We start from the raw sequence: 16,933 nt of genomic DNA on the forward strand, positions 1-16,933 counted from the left end.
TCTGCCTTTCTTCCTCAGGGTGGGCCTGGTGGAAATCCTTGCTGTGGCCTTTGCAGCCTCCACAGGCAGGACTGGGAGGCGTGTGTCTGGGGACCAGGGGCAGACCGCATGCTGACCCAGAGGAGGGCTAATTGTGCCAAACTTGCTATTTGTAACCAGGAGCTGTGGTCACCACCAGGGTGCCCTGTCATTGTCTTCCTCTGTACTTGCCAATCATGTTCTTGCTTAGAGAGCATGGGCCCAGGGCTGGGACGCCTCTAGCTTACCCAGCAAGGGTTTCTGTGGCACGCTCATAGCTGGCATGCTCAATGGCCCTAGGGGAGGACAGGAGGGAGGATCTGGCCCATTTCCTGTTGGGGGCTTGCTTGGTCTTCCACTCCTGGTAGGTGGAGCGTCAGCTCAGAGCCAGCCTGTGGGTCTGCGCTTTGCAGGGCTTGTTAAGTGAGCGGGGTTAGGCTTTTCGGTGGGCTCTGTGTTGCAGGAAAGGGTTGCCGAGGGGCCCCACTGTGTGCTGGGTTGGGCCAAGAGACTCCATCCATCTCCTTGTGGCCCTTGAATTTTGGTGCCCTTCAAAGGCCCTCTTCAGAGCTTCCTGGCGGCCTGGCTGAGCTGCAGGTGCAAAGAGGTCCCTGCTTTTCCACTCCCCCTCCTTAGCACTGTCACTCCCTGCCTGACTCCGAGCAGCCTGCAGCAGGTCCCTGCAGGCCCCGGGCACTCAGGACCTCTCCCAGCCTTGTGCAAGCTTCCTCTCTAGAACCCCATGCTCCCTCCTGCCAGCCTCTTTCATCCTCATTGCCCAGCTTTGTCTCTGCTGGATTCTGCCTGCACCTGTCCTTGGGCTCGGCTGGGCCCCCTTCCCAGTGCTGGAACTTGGATGGGCTCTCTGGCCAGGTCCTTGGCCTGTTGACCAGGTTCTTGCTACACAGTGCAATGTCTGTGCCCTGTGGCAGCTTTGCCTGTCCCTTGGCTGACCCCAGGTCCTGGTGCGCCATAGGAGCCTTTGAGGGACAGATTCCCTAAGCTCCTTCACACGCAGGTGCTTTTGGCTGAAGGTGGCTGCTTACCTCACCATATCACTTTATGGTAGGTGGGATTTCACATGTGAAGACACGTGTGCGGGAGATGCTTTTGTTAAGGGCGTGGCTGCTGGTACCCCCACTCTTCCTTGATCCCTTCTCATGCTCTGCTTGTTGCTGTCTATGTAGCCTGCTTCCAGCCATCCTCTGATTTGGTGGCAGGAGCTCCAAACTGGGCCGGGGGGCAGTATCTTGCTGGCCCTACCAGTGGGGAGGTCCCATGGGAAGCAGCCATTAGGATGTGTCTTGCATGTTGGACTGCCTGGGGCTCCACCATGGGCTGCCAGCTCAGTGACTGTTTTGTACTGGAGTCGAGGAGTTGTCGTGCTACCCCCTGAGGGTGGCAGAATTATGGTATTGGCATTTCTGCCCAAGATGCAGAGAGCACTGGGCTCTGAGGCCATCCCCTCTTCCGACTGCAGTGACCATCAGGCAGGCCCCATGGGCCTTCCTGTGTACACTGTGTACACTGACTGAGAAAGGCACAGTGCTTAACTGCCTTCTCCATGGGCCCCCGGCACAACATCGGCACAGTGACTGCCCCACCAGCTCAAAATAAACACCCCGATCAGAAGAGAGGCCAGAGCCAGACACGTGGCCCTGAGCCCTGTGCTGGGCCTCCCATCATTCAGGTTGCAGAACCCGAGGGCTGGGCTCTTTCCCTGGCCTAGCGCAACAGCTGGTGTGCCATGGGGCTGTTCTGATCAATGGTGGGAAGTCGGAGGACAGAGCAGTGTGGGACTTCCTCTCCCACATTGCCCCGTGTTCTCCTGTCATCAGAATTTACGGAGCTTCTAAGTGAGCAGCCCCTGGAGAGCAGGCCAAGAATTTTGCAAGTCATGAGCTTGGATATAAACCCGAGTCTGTCTCCCCGTCTCCTATAACCCCCTGCCCTGAACGTAAGGAGTGACACGCAGAGCCGGGCTCTTTGCTGGCAGCAGAGGCAGGGCCCTGTGGTGCATGGGCCTAGGACAGAACCTTGGCAGGAACATTTTTACCCTTTAGATTTTAATGTTGAGTGATGTAGGGAAACATGAAGATGCACATAGTCTGAAGGGAGGCTTGTATTTTCTGTCCTCCTTGCAGATGGCTGAGAGGGAAACTTTTGCTTTATGTCTCGAGATAGGCAGGTAGAAATTTGTTTGCAAATATCAGCGTCCCTGTTGGCACTTTGCAAAAACACTTTTAGCACACAGTCAGCAAACACCTTTTTGGTTGCCAGAAATCAATCTTGGAGTTGGCTGGAGCCTGCGAGCCAATAATGTGCTGTCCAAATGTTTTGGGGCTGGGGCCTCTGCAGGTGCCCCACGGACATGATCTAGTTTCCCTCTGGCGATTGGGACCTTTGAGTTCATCCTACAGTCCTGGTTCTCAAAGCAGAATTCATGCCTCCTGGTGTAGTATGGCAGAGTCTATCAAGAGAGAATGTTTGCTTGCACAACAGACCAGATTCTGGGTGGCACTGGATGAGGGCAGAAGATCACCGACTGGGGCTTGGCTCTGCTTATCCCAGCCAGCACGGACTGAGTTTTTGCGTCATCAGCGGACCTTATCTCACCGTAGCTGAGCTCATCTGCATGGACTGAGCTGAGTTATGACACAGAATAGGAAAGAGAAAAGGCTAGGCTGGTCTTGGTGCAGGAGAGAAGATGTTGATGCCAACCAAACACAACATCCCTAAGCTCTCCCAGCTGCAGAGCCCATTCTGGATCTGTTGAACACTGCCTTGGCCGCTGCATGGGCTCCACTGAAATACCTGCTGGACTGAGTCCAGGAATCTGGCAGGGGCAGGGAGGAGGGAGACTGCCTTCCCAGTGCCTGAATACCAGAATTTCAAATAGTGGGATGGAGAAAGAGAGAGAGATTGCCCATCTGCTGATTGACGTTTTCAGTGCTTGCTATAGATAGATATGGCTCAGGCTGGAGCTGGAAGCTGGGAACTCAATGCAGGTCCCTCCCTCCCCAGTGCTGGAGCCACCACCTGTTGCTTCCCAGCGTGCTCATTAGCTGGAAGCCGGGGCCAGGGGCTGGGGCCAAAACCCAGGTACCCTGATATGGGATGGGACCATCTTTTAACCAGCAGGTCAAATGCCCACCCCCACAGAGTTCTGGTCTTTTGAAATTGTTCTAAGAATTGGGGCAGTGGGGTTATTAAATAGTTTGAGGCTCGCAACTAACACAGTCAATAATTACCTTGGGTAAATATTGTTTATGTGTCATGTGGAAGTTGAGATGTTTGACCTTTACAAATTTCTAACAGGTCTTATTTTTGCTGTTCCTGCCTGCCACAGCTTTAAGGATATCTGTCACGCAGGAGGGAGCTCCATTGCCTTAAGACTTGCCCGGTAAGAAGCACCATTTGTAGCTTGTTCAAGTTGCTATCTGTTGTCTGCCCAGCCACCTTGTTTGGGCTGCAGGTTCCTGTGCTGTGGGTCTTCCCTGGGGTTCCGACGAGGCCTGCTGAGACTCTGAGGTCTAAAGGAGGCAGTGTGGATGCTAGTCCTCCTGGAGGGAGCGGGTGTGTGAATCTATGATGGCGAGTTGTGCCCCTAGCTCTCGGAACTGACCACCCATGGGACAGGGCTGGTGAAGGGTGACTTCCTACTCCCTCCACCAGTGAGGAGCCTGGAGCTGGAGTCGGGCTGCCTGGTGTTATGTGGCCCCTGCAAGCACCAGCTGGAGTTTGTTTCCCCATCACTCAGCACATGGGCTAGTGGTGTGGAGGAGCCTGACCCTGAGCAGGTGTACATGTGTCACCTCCGCCAGCTTAGCACGGGGACACTTTTCTGATGTAAGAGCTAATGGAAACTTAAACGACAATGCGTAAGACCAGGTAGTGCCAATGTTGCGTTTCCTCTGGGGCCTCCTGTGAGGTTGCCCGGACAGTTTTCCCAGTTCACCCCTGGTTCTTGGTAACCGAGCCCACGTTCTCCTGGCCACGCATCTCAGAGGTCACTATATAATGCGGGCGAATGGAGAATGGAACTACGCATTCAGAAATTAATTTTATATTGTCCTGAATATATTTTTTATTGTGACGGTATCTTGTGGGAAAAGTGCTTACTTTTGATTTTGCGGATACTACTGACCGTGGATTACTTTTATTTTGGTTTTTACACAACAGTTATATTAGAAATTTGCTGTTTTATTCTTACCTTCTTAGTAAAAATCCTTTTATCACACAATGGGTAATTTATATCCATTACCAGGCCTTTCAATCCTTTTCAGTGGGGCTGTCAGTGCCGTTGGCACAGCAATGATTAATGTGATCTAATAATAGTGTGCCATTATATTACCTTAGTAAAACATGTACCAACATCCTATTCAGATCTACCAAATTCATAGCTTCCTATAATATTTTTGTTGAAAGACAGGATTACTATTTTTCAAAGCTGATTTTTCCCCTTTAACATATTTAATGAAATTCGCCATTCTTTGCCGTAGTAATCCCGGGCATGTGATTGGGTTTGATGGGTGAATTCCACGTCTGGAGGCCCTGTTTGTGATTTGTCAGGCGGGAGTGCTGATGGGCCCAGTGATTTGCCAGAGAGATTTTCTTGTTTTGGTTGGGCCAGGGTTGTTTTGCTTTGAAGGAAAAAAAAAAAAGCCTACTGAATTTCCAGTCCCTTCTGACTTATAAGGACGGTGGAGTGTGTTGTAGATCAAAAGGCGAAAGAGGAAGTCATTTGGCTCCAACACACTTTTCTTTCCTCTTTCCTGTCCCCCACCCCTGTCTGCTGGTGTACAGAGGGAGCAGCTTCAAGCTGCCCCGCTTGGCCCTCTCCTGTCCTCCCTCTGGGTTTGGCCCCAACTTTCTGGGTGGGACATGGGTCTGCCATAGAAAGCATTGTAGACATTCTAGGATGTTAAATAACATTCCCAGCATCTACCCACCAGTTGGCGGAGCATATCCTCCTCATGGCAACAATGAAAATACCTCCAGAAATTACCAAAAGTCTCTGGCAAGCTCTGGTGGGGAGGCCCATTCAGCCCCTTAGCCCCTGTTGGAGGACCACTGGTCTGACTTGATGGGACAACCTTTGGCTTTGGAGTAAAGCTGTGTGGATGGTCCCATGCTGTATCCTTCTCCTGGCTGAGACACGGCCCTTGTACCTCCCCCTTCCCCTCCCCTCCTTCCACCTCAGTCACAGAGCCTGGCCAGAGCGAAGGCCTTCCACTAAGCGAGAGTCTTAGCTTCTTCCACTTAAATTCCATTATAATCATGCCCATGATTGATAACATTCCACCTTTTCAAAAGGCTTTAAAATCTGTGTCAACCAAGGATGACATTATTGTAGTGCAGGCGAGATGCATTCAAACAATTACACACTCAAATCGAAGTGGGAAGGCTTGTCCTTCTATCCTACTGCCTTTGTAGCGAGGCTTTGGGTTCAGCCTCGGCCCCCCATGGCCCCTGAAACCTTCTGTGGGGAAATAAATGGGAAGAAATAGGTTTTGCCCTGGATACCGCTCAGCTCTGAGAGCAGCTCGAATCTTTGGGCTTCTTAGGGCTTGAGGGTAGAGGAGGAAGGAGAGGTGGTTGAGTGAGAAAGAGAGAGAGAGAAGGAGGAGCGATCCTCCTTGCTTTTGATTCAGAACAAAAATTACTGCTGCAACATTGGCTCGAAATATGCAATCAGCTGAAATCAGGAAAAGTATTTTGAATACAAAATTCGTATTGAAATACTTGAATCTCGCTTCGTGTGCACCCAGATACATGTATATATTTGAATAAAGGATAGAGAAGATGAGAAGTAAGGCTTTTGTCGTAAAAATATTGCCTGTAATATTGGCCCCTCCGATGATTCTGCCACACTGGAATATGTTTTTGTGCTGTTGATATTTTCCATATGAAGCACTGGTGTTTGTTTTTACAACTGATTCTTGATGACAATAAGTGAGGAAATGGCCCTGATTTACCTTTATTGTGGGGAGATTTCAAGTGCAATGTTTGGTGCTGGAAAAATTCTGTCTTTTCTGTTGTAATGTCAGGGTATGGGACTTGCGTGTCTTGTTCAGCATTATTTCTCTAGTTCCTGGGATTGTGCCCGACATATCATAAGCTCCCAATAAAGCTTTGGTGACAGGAAGGATGCGTGAATGGATCATTGGATGGAGAGGTGGATGAATGGATGTGTGCACGAATGGGTGGATAAATGGACATGTGGATGGATGGATAGGCACATGTGTGGATGGGTGGGTGGAGAGAGGAATGGATGGGTGTGTGCATGGGGGGAGAGGTGTATGTGTGTGGTGGTTGGCTGAGAAGATGTAGGAGTGGATGTGTGGATGGATGGGCACATAAGCAGGTGGATAAATGCAAGGGTGGGTGCGTGGATGCATGGATGGATGGATGCATGCCTGGGTGGAGAGGTGTATGTGTGGTGAATGAGTATATAGATGTAGGAGTGGATGTGTGGGTGTACGTTTGGACTGGTGCGTGGATGAGTGGATGAATAGAATAGTGGATGCGTGTCTGTGTGGATGGATGAATGTGTATGGGCAGATGGCTGGATGAGTGGGTGGGACTCTGTATCACCTACGAACAGAAACTTTAGAATAGTGGGCTCTGTTCTTTTAAGCAGCTTGATACCCCTTTAGATCTCAAACACTTTAAACATTCATTTATTATTTATTTATATTCATTTGAGAGGTAGAGGGACAGAGAGAAAATAAGGAGGAGGAAGGCAGAGAGATCATGCTATCCCCTGCTTCACTACCCACATGCCCACAACAGCCAGGACCTAGCTAGACTGGAGTTAGGTTCCCAAAACTTCACCTGGGTATCCTACCTGCATGTCGGAGACCCAACTATTCAGGTTGTCACCTGCTACCTCCCAAAGTGCACATTCGCAGCAAGCTGGAATTAGGGTTAGATTCAGTCACAAGCACCCAGTGTGTGGCAAGCAGGCAGCTCAAGTTGACTTCCCTGTTGTCCCCAATGCCTGCCCCTCACTTTTTATTGGAGTTCAGAATGGTCTGTCATAGAGTCATTCTTACGATATCTTGCTTTAAACCCTGTTTCATCAAGTAGAAGGTCAGAGGAGTACTAGCCATCCCTTGTTGTAGAAGAATCTGCAATTCCACGAGGACCTAGGCCTGGGGGACCAGGATTGAAGACATGGAGGCAAAGCAGAAGTGGACGCTCATTCTGAAATGGGTTGTGGCCAAGGAATTCCTGAGGTTCCCAGGACTTCCAGTCCCCATGACTGGATGTCTGTCTCCTGGGATAGACTGTAATTGCAACACATTCCATGCCCTCTTCAGACCTGCCAGGTTTGGTCTTTGTACAGGTGTTTGGGGTCTGCCATCTCAAGGAGATAGAGGAGGGTCTGCAAGTGAGTTCTGACGTTCAAGACGTGGTGTGTACCGTGTGCTTGTCTTGGTTAGGACCCAGTCATGGTTGGGGTTCAAGTCACCTAGCTGTTACACATTGTTCGCTGCAACAGCACCAGTGAGGTATGCAGAGGTGAATGACCCCAAGCTCTGGGATCCACAGCATAAGTATAGGCTCGGGAGTCTGATTTCCTGTGATGTAATCCTGGTTCCACTGCCCGCCAGGTCTGTGGCCTCAGTTTCCTTATCTGTAAATCGGGAGTGACAATAATTGCCAAGTGTGGCATGTTGTGTCACATGATGCACTTAAAACAAAGCCTGGTTCAAAGTAGGCACTTAATAAGTGTGTACTGCTGTTGGTGTTTGCATTTTCTCTGTTCTGTCACTCTTCCCACATGCTCTCCCCTCCCCACTTCATTCAAGTTAATAAAAGTGCAGGCCATTTTCAGACAATTAGCCTTTCCCTCCAGGCTCATACCAGTTAGAACCCCAAGATGTTGCCAGGCGTGTGGTCTGCCCCAACACCCCTGGGGCCCTTGGTTAGCAAGTTCAGAAAACGTCAGAGGGAGTGTTGAGTTCCCTAAGCCAGTTTCCATTCCCGTTTCCTTTGTGAGGGAGCATTGTTGACACACCACTGGGGCTTTGGGAGTTATGTGGTGTTTGGGACAGATGTCGCTTGGTCACAGGGGTGGGGGGGACAGCCAGCTCTTGAACAGAGAAGAGGCACCCTGTGGCTTTGCCCTTCCACCCACTTGCGAGGGAGCTTGCTCTGCATGCTGGCCCAGTTTTGTATTTTTAGCTTCTACTGAAATTTAATGTTTTGCTTTTGGTATATTATGTATGCAAGTATCTTGCTGATAAATTACATGTGTAATTGTACCGTCATAAGTGCTGCTAGTCAGTGACAACATATAATTAAACTCACCCTTGTGGTTATTGAACTTGCCTGTCCTGGACAAGACCACTGACCACTCGTGGGAGGGTGGACCTCCTCCATGTAGATGTACAAGTGACCTTTCCCTTGTCTCCAGCCCACAGGCAGTCCAGCGCACCCCACTGCACCCCAGTGCACACTGCCCGCACACCCGGACCACCTTCCTTTAAGACAGTGCTGTGCTCAGAAAGGCTGTATTGTAAGACCTGGGGGTGCCTCTCTCTTTGTGTTGGCATCTATGCCCAGGTGCCCTTTTCATGTGCAGTCCCAATACCCTTCCTTCCATTTGTCTTCTTTTTTTTTTTTCCCAGACATTGTGCAGTTCTCATGTCTGTGTCAAGGGTTTGTAAGCTACATCCTGTGGGCTACACCCAGTGCTTAAAAAAAAAAAAAAAAAAAACTTCAAAATTAGAAAGAAAGTTGGGATGAAATCCGTATGGCGTTCAGCTTGCTCTCTTGCCCATTCTGCAGTCTTCCAGTCATTCTATTGACCATGTCCTTGTTGTTGTGCAGCCCTCGGTATCGTCCACCTCCAGAGTTTTGCTGCCTCTCCTGGACCAAAAGGCTGCCCCCATAAAGCAGCTCTCCACTGCCCCTCTGTTCCAGCCCCAGCCAGCCACTGGTCCTTCTGCTCCTGTGTATTTGGCTACACTGTGTACTCTAGGGAGGTGGGACCAGATAGCATTTGTCAGGCGAATGTGGTAACCACTACACTATGGAAACCCAGCCGCCAGATAGCATTTGTGACTGGCTTGTTTGCATTATCAGAATGTCTTCAAGGTTCATTCAGTGTGTAGATGTGGCCAGCTCTCTTCCCTTTTGCAGGCTGAATAATAGTCCACTGTGCCTATTGACCCATGTTGCACATTGGGTCATCCGTAGGCAGTGCTTGGTTTGCTTCCAGCCTGTGGCTATTGTGAATGAAGCTGTTGCAAACATGGGTTTGTGTTCTCTCCAGATTTGGTGTCCAGAAGCAGACTTTTACTCTGCTTGTAACGCCCTGAGCAACGGCTGCAGTATTTTCCACTGTGGTTGCAACACCATTCTCAAATCTTTGCTTCTTTCCAGGAGAGTAACCATTCCAAAGGATATGAGGTGGCTCTTGCTATGGTTCCGTGGGTTCTCTCTGCTCCTATATGACTTCAAGCCAAGCACGAAATTTATGGTTTTACGTGATTGATAATATTCAGGTGCCTCCTGATACATGAGCCAAGTCTCAGGGCCTGTGTCCATCCATCAAGACAGGCTTACTGGTACACAGGCATTCCCACTTACAGACCTGTTGTCAGTGGCGACTTATGGAACCTGGAAGTCAGGACAAAGACTGAGTGGCCTGCAGTGTTTATGACAGTGCCCCCTGGGGAGGCCCTTCAGCAGCCCACTCTACAAACAAAGAAACTGAGGCTAAAGCCAGGTCAGTAGCTTGTGCCAGTCACATGTTGGCAGCCTGGCCACCCTGGGGCATGGGTGCCCATCTGTCCTCACTGCCACTTCCAGCACCATGGGTCTGCTGTTGCTCTGTCCAGGAACTTTCTGGGGGCGCTTACTTAGGCTTGAGGTGGGGAGCTGGTGAGCAGTTCCTTGGCATCCCACCATGCTGTGATGCAGTAGAGGAAGGTGAGAGCAAAGAACGGGAGGAGCTTCTTTAGCTCCAGTTTGGCAGTGCTCAGACCATGCCCAGGCTGTCAGACAAGGTCAGCTTGTAGCCCTGAGGAGGAAGGAAACCAATTCAGGTCAGGTGCACCTTGTGGCAGGGGCATCTCCTGGACATTCAGAAGGAAAGCTGAGTCCATCAATAACTTCTTGCACTGAAAGAGTGAATTCTTCCCATCAAGGAGAGGAAAGAAAAATTGGAGTATAAGCCTCAAAAACTCTGGAAGAATATGATTAAAAGAAGTTTATTTTTTCGGGGGGTGACATGATAGCCTAGTGGCCAAAGTCCTTGCCTGACATGCTGGAGATCCCGTATGGGCGCCGGTTCTAATCCCAGCAGTCCCACTTCCCAACCAGCTCCCGGCTTGTGGCCTGGGAAAGCAGTCAAACATGGCCCAGGGCTTTGGGACCTTGCATCCACGTGGGAGATCCAGAAGAAGAGGCTCCGGGTTCCTGGATTGGCGCAGCTCTGGCCGTTGCAACTGCTTGGGGAGTGAGTCATCGGACGGATGATCTTTCTCTTTCTCTCTCCTCCTCTCTGTACATCTGATTTTCCAATAAAAATAAATAAATGTTTTTTTTTTAAAAGGAAATTTGTTTTTGTTCAAAAAAATTGAAAAAATTGAAATCCACTTGTTGCTGTGAACTTTTTAAAAAAATCCTATATGCATAATGAAATAAGCTCATGTTTATTATTTTAAATTAAACGTTGTTGATTTATCTGAAAGAGAGGGAGGAAAGGAGAGAGCAAAAGAGAGAGAGAGAGAAAAAAATTTCCATCTACTGAGTCGCTCTGCAACAGCCAGGTTTTGAACAGGCTGAAACCAGGGACCAGGGACTCCAGTTGGGTCTCCCCCATGGGTGGCAAGAAACCAAGCACTTGGGGCATCATTACTGCCTTCCCAGGTGCATTAGCAGGGATCTGGGTCAGAAATGGAACAGCAGGGATAAGAACTGGCGCTGTCACGATATGCCGCTGTCACAGTAGCAGCCTCACTGGCTGTGCCATCATGCCAGTGCCTAAACCGGTCTCTTTGTTCTACTTTCTACAAACTTTTTGAAGTCTCGCAGTGCAAGGGAACCTGCTGTCTTCTGCCGCCAGGTTGTTTGGGATGAGCTGTCACATAGATAACTTTGCATGGTTTCAGGGTTCTAATGTGGAGATCGGCCTTCCTATTGCGCAGGCGCTGTCTTCCACATCGCCTTTGCCCCTTGGCCTGATGGGCTCAGGTGGTCACTTCCCACTGAGATGGTGGTGAGGGCATAGGTGGTTCTGCGTCTGCCTCCTCCCCTCCTGCCACCAGGTGGGCACTTGGTGCCAGCAAACTTCTTGACATTTCTCATTGCAGAGAACAAAGCATGGGTGCTTGTCTTTCCTTTCTCATTGCAGAGAGAGTCTTAGTTGCCATCACATGTTGTGTGCGTTACAGAGAGTCTGTCCAAACTTAACTTTCCAGGGTGTGTTGGAGGATAGCTCTGGGCAGGAGATGTGGCTCTCCTTCTGTGTTGGGGAACATTTGCCCCCACCCTCAGTAGCTGCTGTCTCCACAGTGGCTTTGGCATGGTGCCGCGTGCAGTTCCCTGGTGGTTTTCACGGGCTTTTGGCTGTGGTTTAGGTCTGGCAGAGCCGGACTCTTACCCTTACAGCTGTCCGGCTCAATTCATCTTGCGCAGAGGCGAGGGCCATTCCTGGAATGGCAGGATGCTAAAGGGATTGGCCTGCTCGCACCCTGGGAGGGAGTCAACACTGGCTATGGATTCTAAGTTGTATCCTTGGAAACTTGTAGGGCCGCGTCAAGCTGCGGGACTGGACCTTGTAGATGCTTGGTAGATGGCTCAGGGATGATGAATGAGTCTGGTAATTGCCGTGTGTTTGAGAATGATGGGGAGAAGGAGGTGACAGCTTATGCCTGTATGTTTTGGTAGTGGCAATGTCTGTGCCTTTTTTTTTTTTTTTTCTCTCTTTAAGGATGAAGTTTGAGTCTCAGCCGGGTGTGGGTCTCTGTCTGCCCAGTAGCCCAGCAGGTGGTGGCAGCGTGATCTGCAGGCTTCTCTGAGCTGGGCTTACCCGCCTTTTCTGGCTCTCAGACAGCCCTCTTCTTAGCCAGCAGTGGCCAAGCCTTTATTGAGGGTCCCTGTTCTCACCCCTGTTGAGTGGGGTCTGGTCTCCACAGTGAGGGGCTGGCTGTCCAGAGGGGAGAGGACTTTGGCTCAGGCAGGCAGTGTGTCAGTGTGTCTGCACATGGTTGTTGAGTGGCCACGAAGGTTGCATGTGTTGAGTGCACTCTGCCTCCAAGTCATTATTACTTCCTCGCTGAAATATCGCAAGAGGATACTGCAATTTCCTTGTGTTTGTGTGTGAGGACTGCTTCGTGTCTGAAAACAGTTAACATACAACGATGCTCTCACGAGTGAGCTGAGCTCAACAGCATACTTTTAGTTCCTTAACAAAATATAGCTCGAGACAATCTTAGCAGTCCAAAACATGCGTATGGCATATGTTGGAATCATTCACCAAATTTCTTCTGCTCCTCCTCTTGGCCTCAGTATGTGTGCGTGTATTTCAACATGACTTCAATGTTTCTAGAAATATGACAGCTCAAGTCTGATTGAGCCCATGGTGACAAGACAGGGAGGACACATGCCCTAGTGAGTGGCAACAGCCCAAGATATTCTGGAGGTTTGCAGAATGGTTCCCTTTGGTGGGACGGCCCCCATCCATCCTCTGCTTTGGGGTCTCAGGAATTGGAGTCTGGAAGAAGCTCCTGAGGGGAGACTGAGGCAGGCCTGCTTGGATGGAGGTTGTGTGGTGGTGAGGAGGGCTATTCCTGAAATGAGGATGCCGGCTCCAGTGTGCCCCTGTTGTTAATAGCCTGGCTGACCCTGGGCAGCCTCAAACCAGTGCAGGTGCACATTTCAAGCAGACAGGTGAGAGGCTTTGCCCTTTCACCATCCAAGAGTCTTTTCAGGTCAAAAACAGACCAGGAAAAAAACCAAAAAAGCAAAAAAACAAACAAAAAAGACAGACCAGGGTGTCAGGAATCAACACATACCAAGCGCAGACTAGGGTGCCAGAAACCAATGTGCTCCGAGCACAGACCAAGCTGTCAGGAATCCACACGCACCAAGCTGAGGATCCATCCTTGTGGCTCTTGGGAACGCGTGGGTTCTGATTCTATAGACCTAGCGTGGGGTTGGGGGATGGATCTTGCTGGTAATGCTGAGTCAGGTCCTTGGCCCCCACTTTGAATAGCCTGGCACCAGATGGTGGCTCTCTGCATTGACTGCTGGGTTTCCAGTGTCTATGCCCCATGCCAAACCAGTCAGATCCCGAGACACATGGCAGGCAGCAGGGGGAGAGTCGGAGGCTTTGGGAAGGGGGTTGCTCATAGCAGACCCCCATCTTGAGCAGGGAGCAAGAATGTGCCAAGGACTTGTGGGCAAACAACCTTGGACACCAACTCAAATTTCCTGATTCGGAGGGTCTGAGGTGAGGCCCAAGAATTTGAATTTGTTTTTCAATTTAAAAATGTTTGCTTATAGTTGAAAGATGATAGAGCTCGCATCCACGGATTCCCTTACCAAATGACTTGGAGTCACAAACTCAATCCAGGTTTCCCACATGGTCATAGGGCTCCAGCTACTTGAGCCATCCCCTGCCACCTCATAGGGAATACTCTAGCAGGAAGCTGGGTTGGGTGTGGAGTTGGGACTCGAACTCAGACCCCCTGATACGGGATGCAGGCATGCAGTACCTTAACCATTGCCCCAGATGTTCATCTTGAGAAGTTGACTGGTACAGCTTCTGAGGAGCGCCTGTTTGACAGCCACTGGCCGAGTGTGACCAGGTGGAGACCTCAAAGGAGGAGGCCCAGGGTTGGGCAGGACACACAGCCTAGACCCGCACCCCTCCAGGGTCGCACCCTGCACATCTGTTTTACACACTAAGCCGCCTTGGTAAGCTTTCACTTGAAAAAGATTTGTGGGTAGGAAAAAAATGTTGGAAAACCTCTGATGTAGAGGCAAGACTTTTAATCACGGGGATGGTGATGTTCATTTTTCAGCTGAGAGAAAAACCAGGCAAGAGGCTCGGTCATTCTTGTTGCCAGATGTGACCACGTTTGCCCCAACCCACTTTGCCCCTTCCCGCTGCTGGATTCCTGGTGCCTTCCCCGGGCATGGAAATGCTCACACCTGTACTGTGGGGGTTGGGGAGTGTCCTGGGTGGCCCGATCTGGGGTGGAATTCCCTGTGTGCAGCTGCTGGTGCCTGCCAGATATGACCCCGTGTCACATGTACGAGGACAGGTATGAGGATTGGCTGCCATCTCCAAGAGAGACAGCGGTGACGAGAGCAGCAGCAGCACTGTAGGGAGGAGGATGTTGAGGCCGCCTGATTGGCGAAGGCTTTGCCTTGCTGGTGTTTGGGGAAGAAAGCAGAATTGGGCCCCACTAGCATCACAGCCCAGGTGCCCCTGTCTAGGACAAGGCACAGGGCTCAGAGCCCTCAGGAGAGGTTGCTGTGGCTGTCCCTTCTTGGTCAGAGCCCTGCAGGGCTAAGGCTTGCTGAGGTAACCAGTCAGAGAGGTTGCTCTAGAGCGAGGCACTTCCGTTTTCCTCTGGCTGCAAGGTGTCTAGGTATCAGCTTAGAAGGAAGGTTCTCTTTATGGGTCCAGGTCTTGCTTTCTGGCTGCTTAGGCTGCTTTCTGCCCCCAACACCAGTGGGAGACAGCAAAGGCCCTCATCAGACCCTTGTTGAACCATTGTGCGAAAGCTAGTCCTTCTCTCTGTCCACCTAGTGTGCTTGGGTCAGAGCTTGGGATGCCTCCACTTGGGCATGTGGAGTCCCAAGTGGCTCCAGTGGACAGGGAGAGAGTGGCAGCATCCTTCAGCTCTCAGGTGAGCCACCTGCTGTTGTTCTTGCACTTGTGCTAGGTTTCCTTGATGAGGTCTAAGTATTTATAGTTGGCATTGACAGTAGGGAGGAAGTGATAGCAGAGTTGACCGAAGACAAGCTACTTGAGAGGTATTTAGGATGCTCATGGTCAGGTGCAAAGTCGCACCCAGGGAAGAGCTTTGCAGTGGCCAGAGCCATGTGTTTCCCAGTGTCTGGGATGCAGTACCACCAGCATCCCAAAGAAGTGCTGGTTCATATCCTGGATGCTCTGTTTCTGCTCTAGCTCCATGCTAAGATATAGAAAATAGTGGAAGAAGGCCCAAATATCTAGGGCTCTACCACCCGCGGGGAGACCCGAGGGAGTTCCAGGATCTGAGTTTAGACTGGCCCAGCTCTGGCATCATAGCCACGTTGGGGATTGAACTGGTGGTTGGAACTTCAATTTTTTCTGTCTCTCCTTCTTTCTTTAACTCTTTCAAATAGGTAAAAATATTATCTATTTTAAAAAGAAGGAAAGCAGAATGAAAAGAGTTGATTTTGCTGCAAAAAATTTTTTTGAAACACATGCATAGGAAAAGTCCTCAAAAAGTTCATGGAATGTATCATCACAAAATTATGTATGATTTAAAAACTCTCCTGCACCAAAATTAGCTTATCTTTTGATTCTGGTTTTCTGAAAGCTTTTTGGGACAATCCCACGTAATATCTTAGTATTCGTAGCAGTAACAGGTAGGGGAAAGTTTATATCCAGGTTAATACAATTTCTCAATAGGATGTGTTTAAAAACGAGATTTAGGGCCTGGTGCAGTGGCCTAGCAGCTAAAGTCCTTGCCTTGAACGTGCCAAGATCCCATAAGGGCACCTGTTCTAATCCTGGTCACTCCACTTCCCATCCAGCTCCCTGCTTGTGGCTTGAAAGAGCAGTGGAGGACGGCCCAGGGCCTTGGGATCCTGCACCTGCGTGGGAGACCTGGAGGAAGTTTCTGATGCTTCATTCACCAAATGACTGTGTCAGCCAGGCTGTGCCAGGTTAAAGCCAGGAGCCAAGAGCTTCTTTCTGGTCTGCCATGTGGGTGAAGCAACCCAGGCACTTGGGTAACCTCCCTCTGTTTTCCAAAAATACATCAGCAGGGAGCAAAGTTGGAAGTGGGTTGGTCAGGACTGGAACCTTTGCCCAAATAGGATGCTGGCATTGCCAGCGATGGCTTTACCTGTTCTACTACAACACCGGCTCCAACCACTTGTTTCTTGAACCTCCGAGCTCTTTCTACCTGAATTTTATTAAGAGAATTCAATTCTAATGCCCTCTTGCTCCCGAGTGGACTGTGCCGTGTGAGAGAGGATCTGGACCTTTCCCATGTGACCGAGACACAGGTGCAATTCGTGACCAGCCAGGACAGGGGACACACCCCTCCATGCGGGGTAGCCAAGAACTGCCCATGCAGACAGTATCATTGAATTTGTAGTGAGGATGATGGCTCTGGTGGGGAAGTAGCCATGCGGGAGATAGGGAGGGAGGAGGGATTTTCTCCCTGGGGAGCTGTTTCTGGAAACTCACTAGATGGCTGGGGTCATGAGCCTGCCTGTGTTTGTAAAACACGCAGGTTAGTGCAGGAGCTCAGCTGTCGGGTGTCAGGAGGCCTTTGGCCTTGCTCAGTGCCCTTCTGGAGTTGAGTTTCCCAGAGATCTTGTGCCCTTCTCTAAGGACTCCTGGGGTGGGGTGGAGTCCTCTCCATGTCCCCTCCCTTTTGAAGAGTGAGCTGATCCCAGGAATCTACTAGAAATCAGACAAAGCAGACCCTGGACTCTGAGTCAGGCCCAGCCTGTGGTTGCATCTGGGCCAGGGTGGCCCCAGTGGGTCACTGTGCAAGTCCCCAGCTGTGTAGGAGGACCGGGCTCTTACCATGTGGCATGGTGCTGAGGACCACGCAGCCCAGGGTTAAGCATGGAGTTGGAGTCCCCTCTTTGGTTCAGGGTTTCTTGAAGGAGTTCTTGGGAGTGCCAAGCTGGCTCTCAGTGCCTAGATCCTGTGTCCTGG

The 16,933-nt window shown here is 50.4% G+C and overlaps 1 protein-coding gene across 1 annotated transcript in view; it reads left to right on the plus strand.

Annotated features, from left to right (window-relative positions):
- Nucleotides 1-3,333: 3,333 nt before the first annotated feature.
- ZNF536 (zinc finger protein 536) overlaps nt 3,334-16,933 on the plus strand; it is a 370,703-nt gene continuing 357,103 nt past the window's right edge. Inside the window, exon 1 of the mRNA XM_058674846.1 lies at nt 3,334-3,421. The gene's annotated coding sequence lies outside the window, so the exon portion shown is untranslated. The remainder of the gene's footprint in view (nt 3,422-16,933) is intronic.

The sequence above is a fragment of the Ochotona princeps genome, chromosome 16, assembly GCF_030435755.1.
Source record: "Ochotona princeps isolate mOchPri1 chromosome 16, mOchPri1.hap1, whole genome shotgun sequence".
In the NCBI taxonomy this organism is placed as follows: domain Eukaryota; kingdom Metazoa; phylum Chordata; class Mammalia; order Lagomorpha; family Ochotonidae; genus Ochotona; species Ochotona princeps.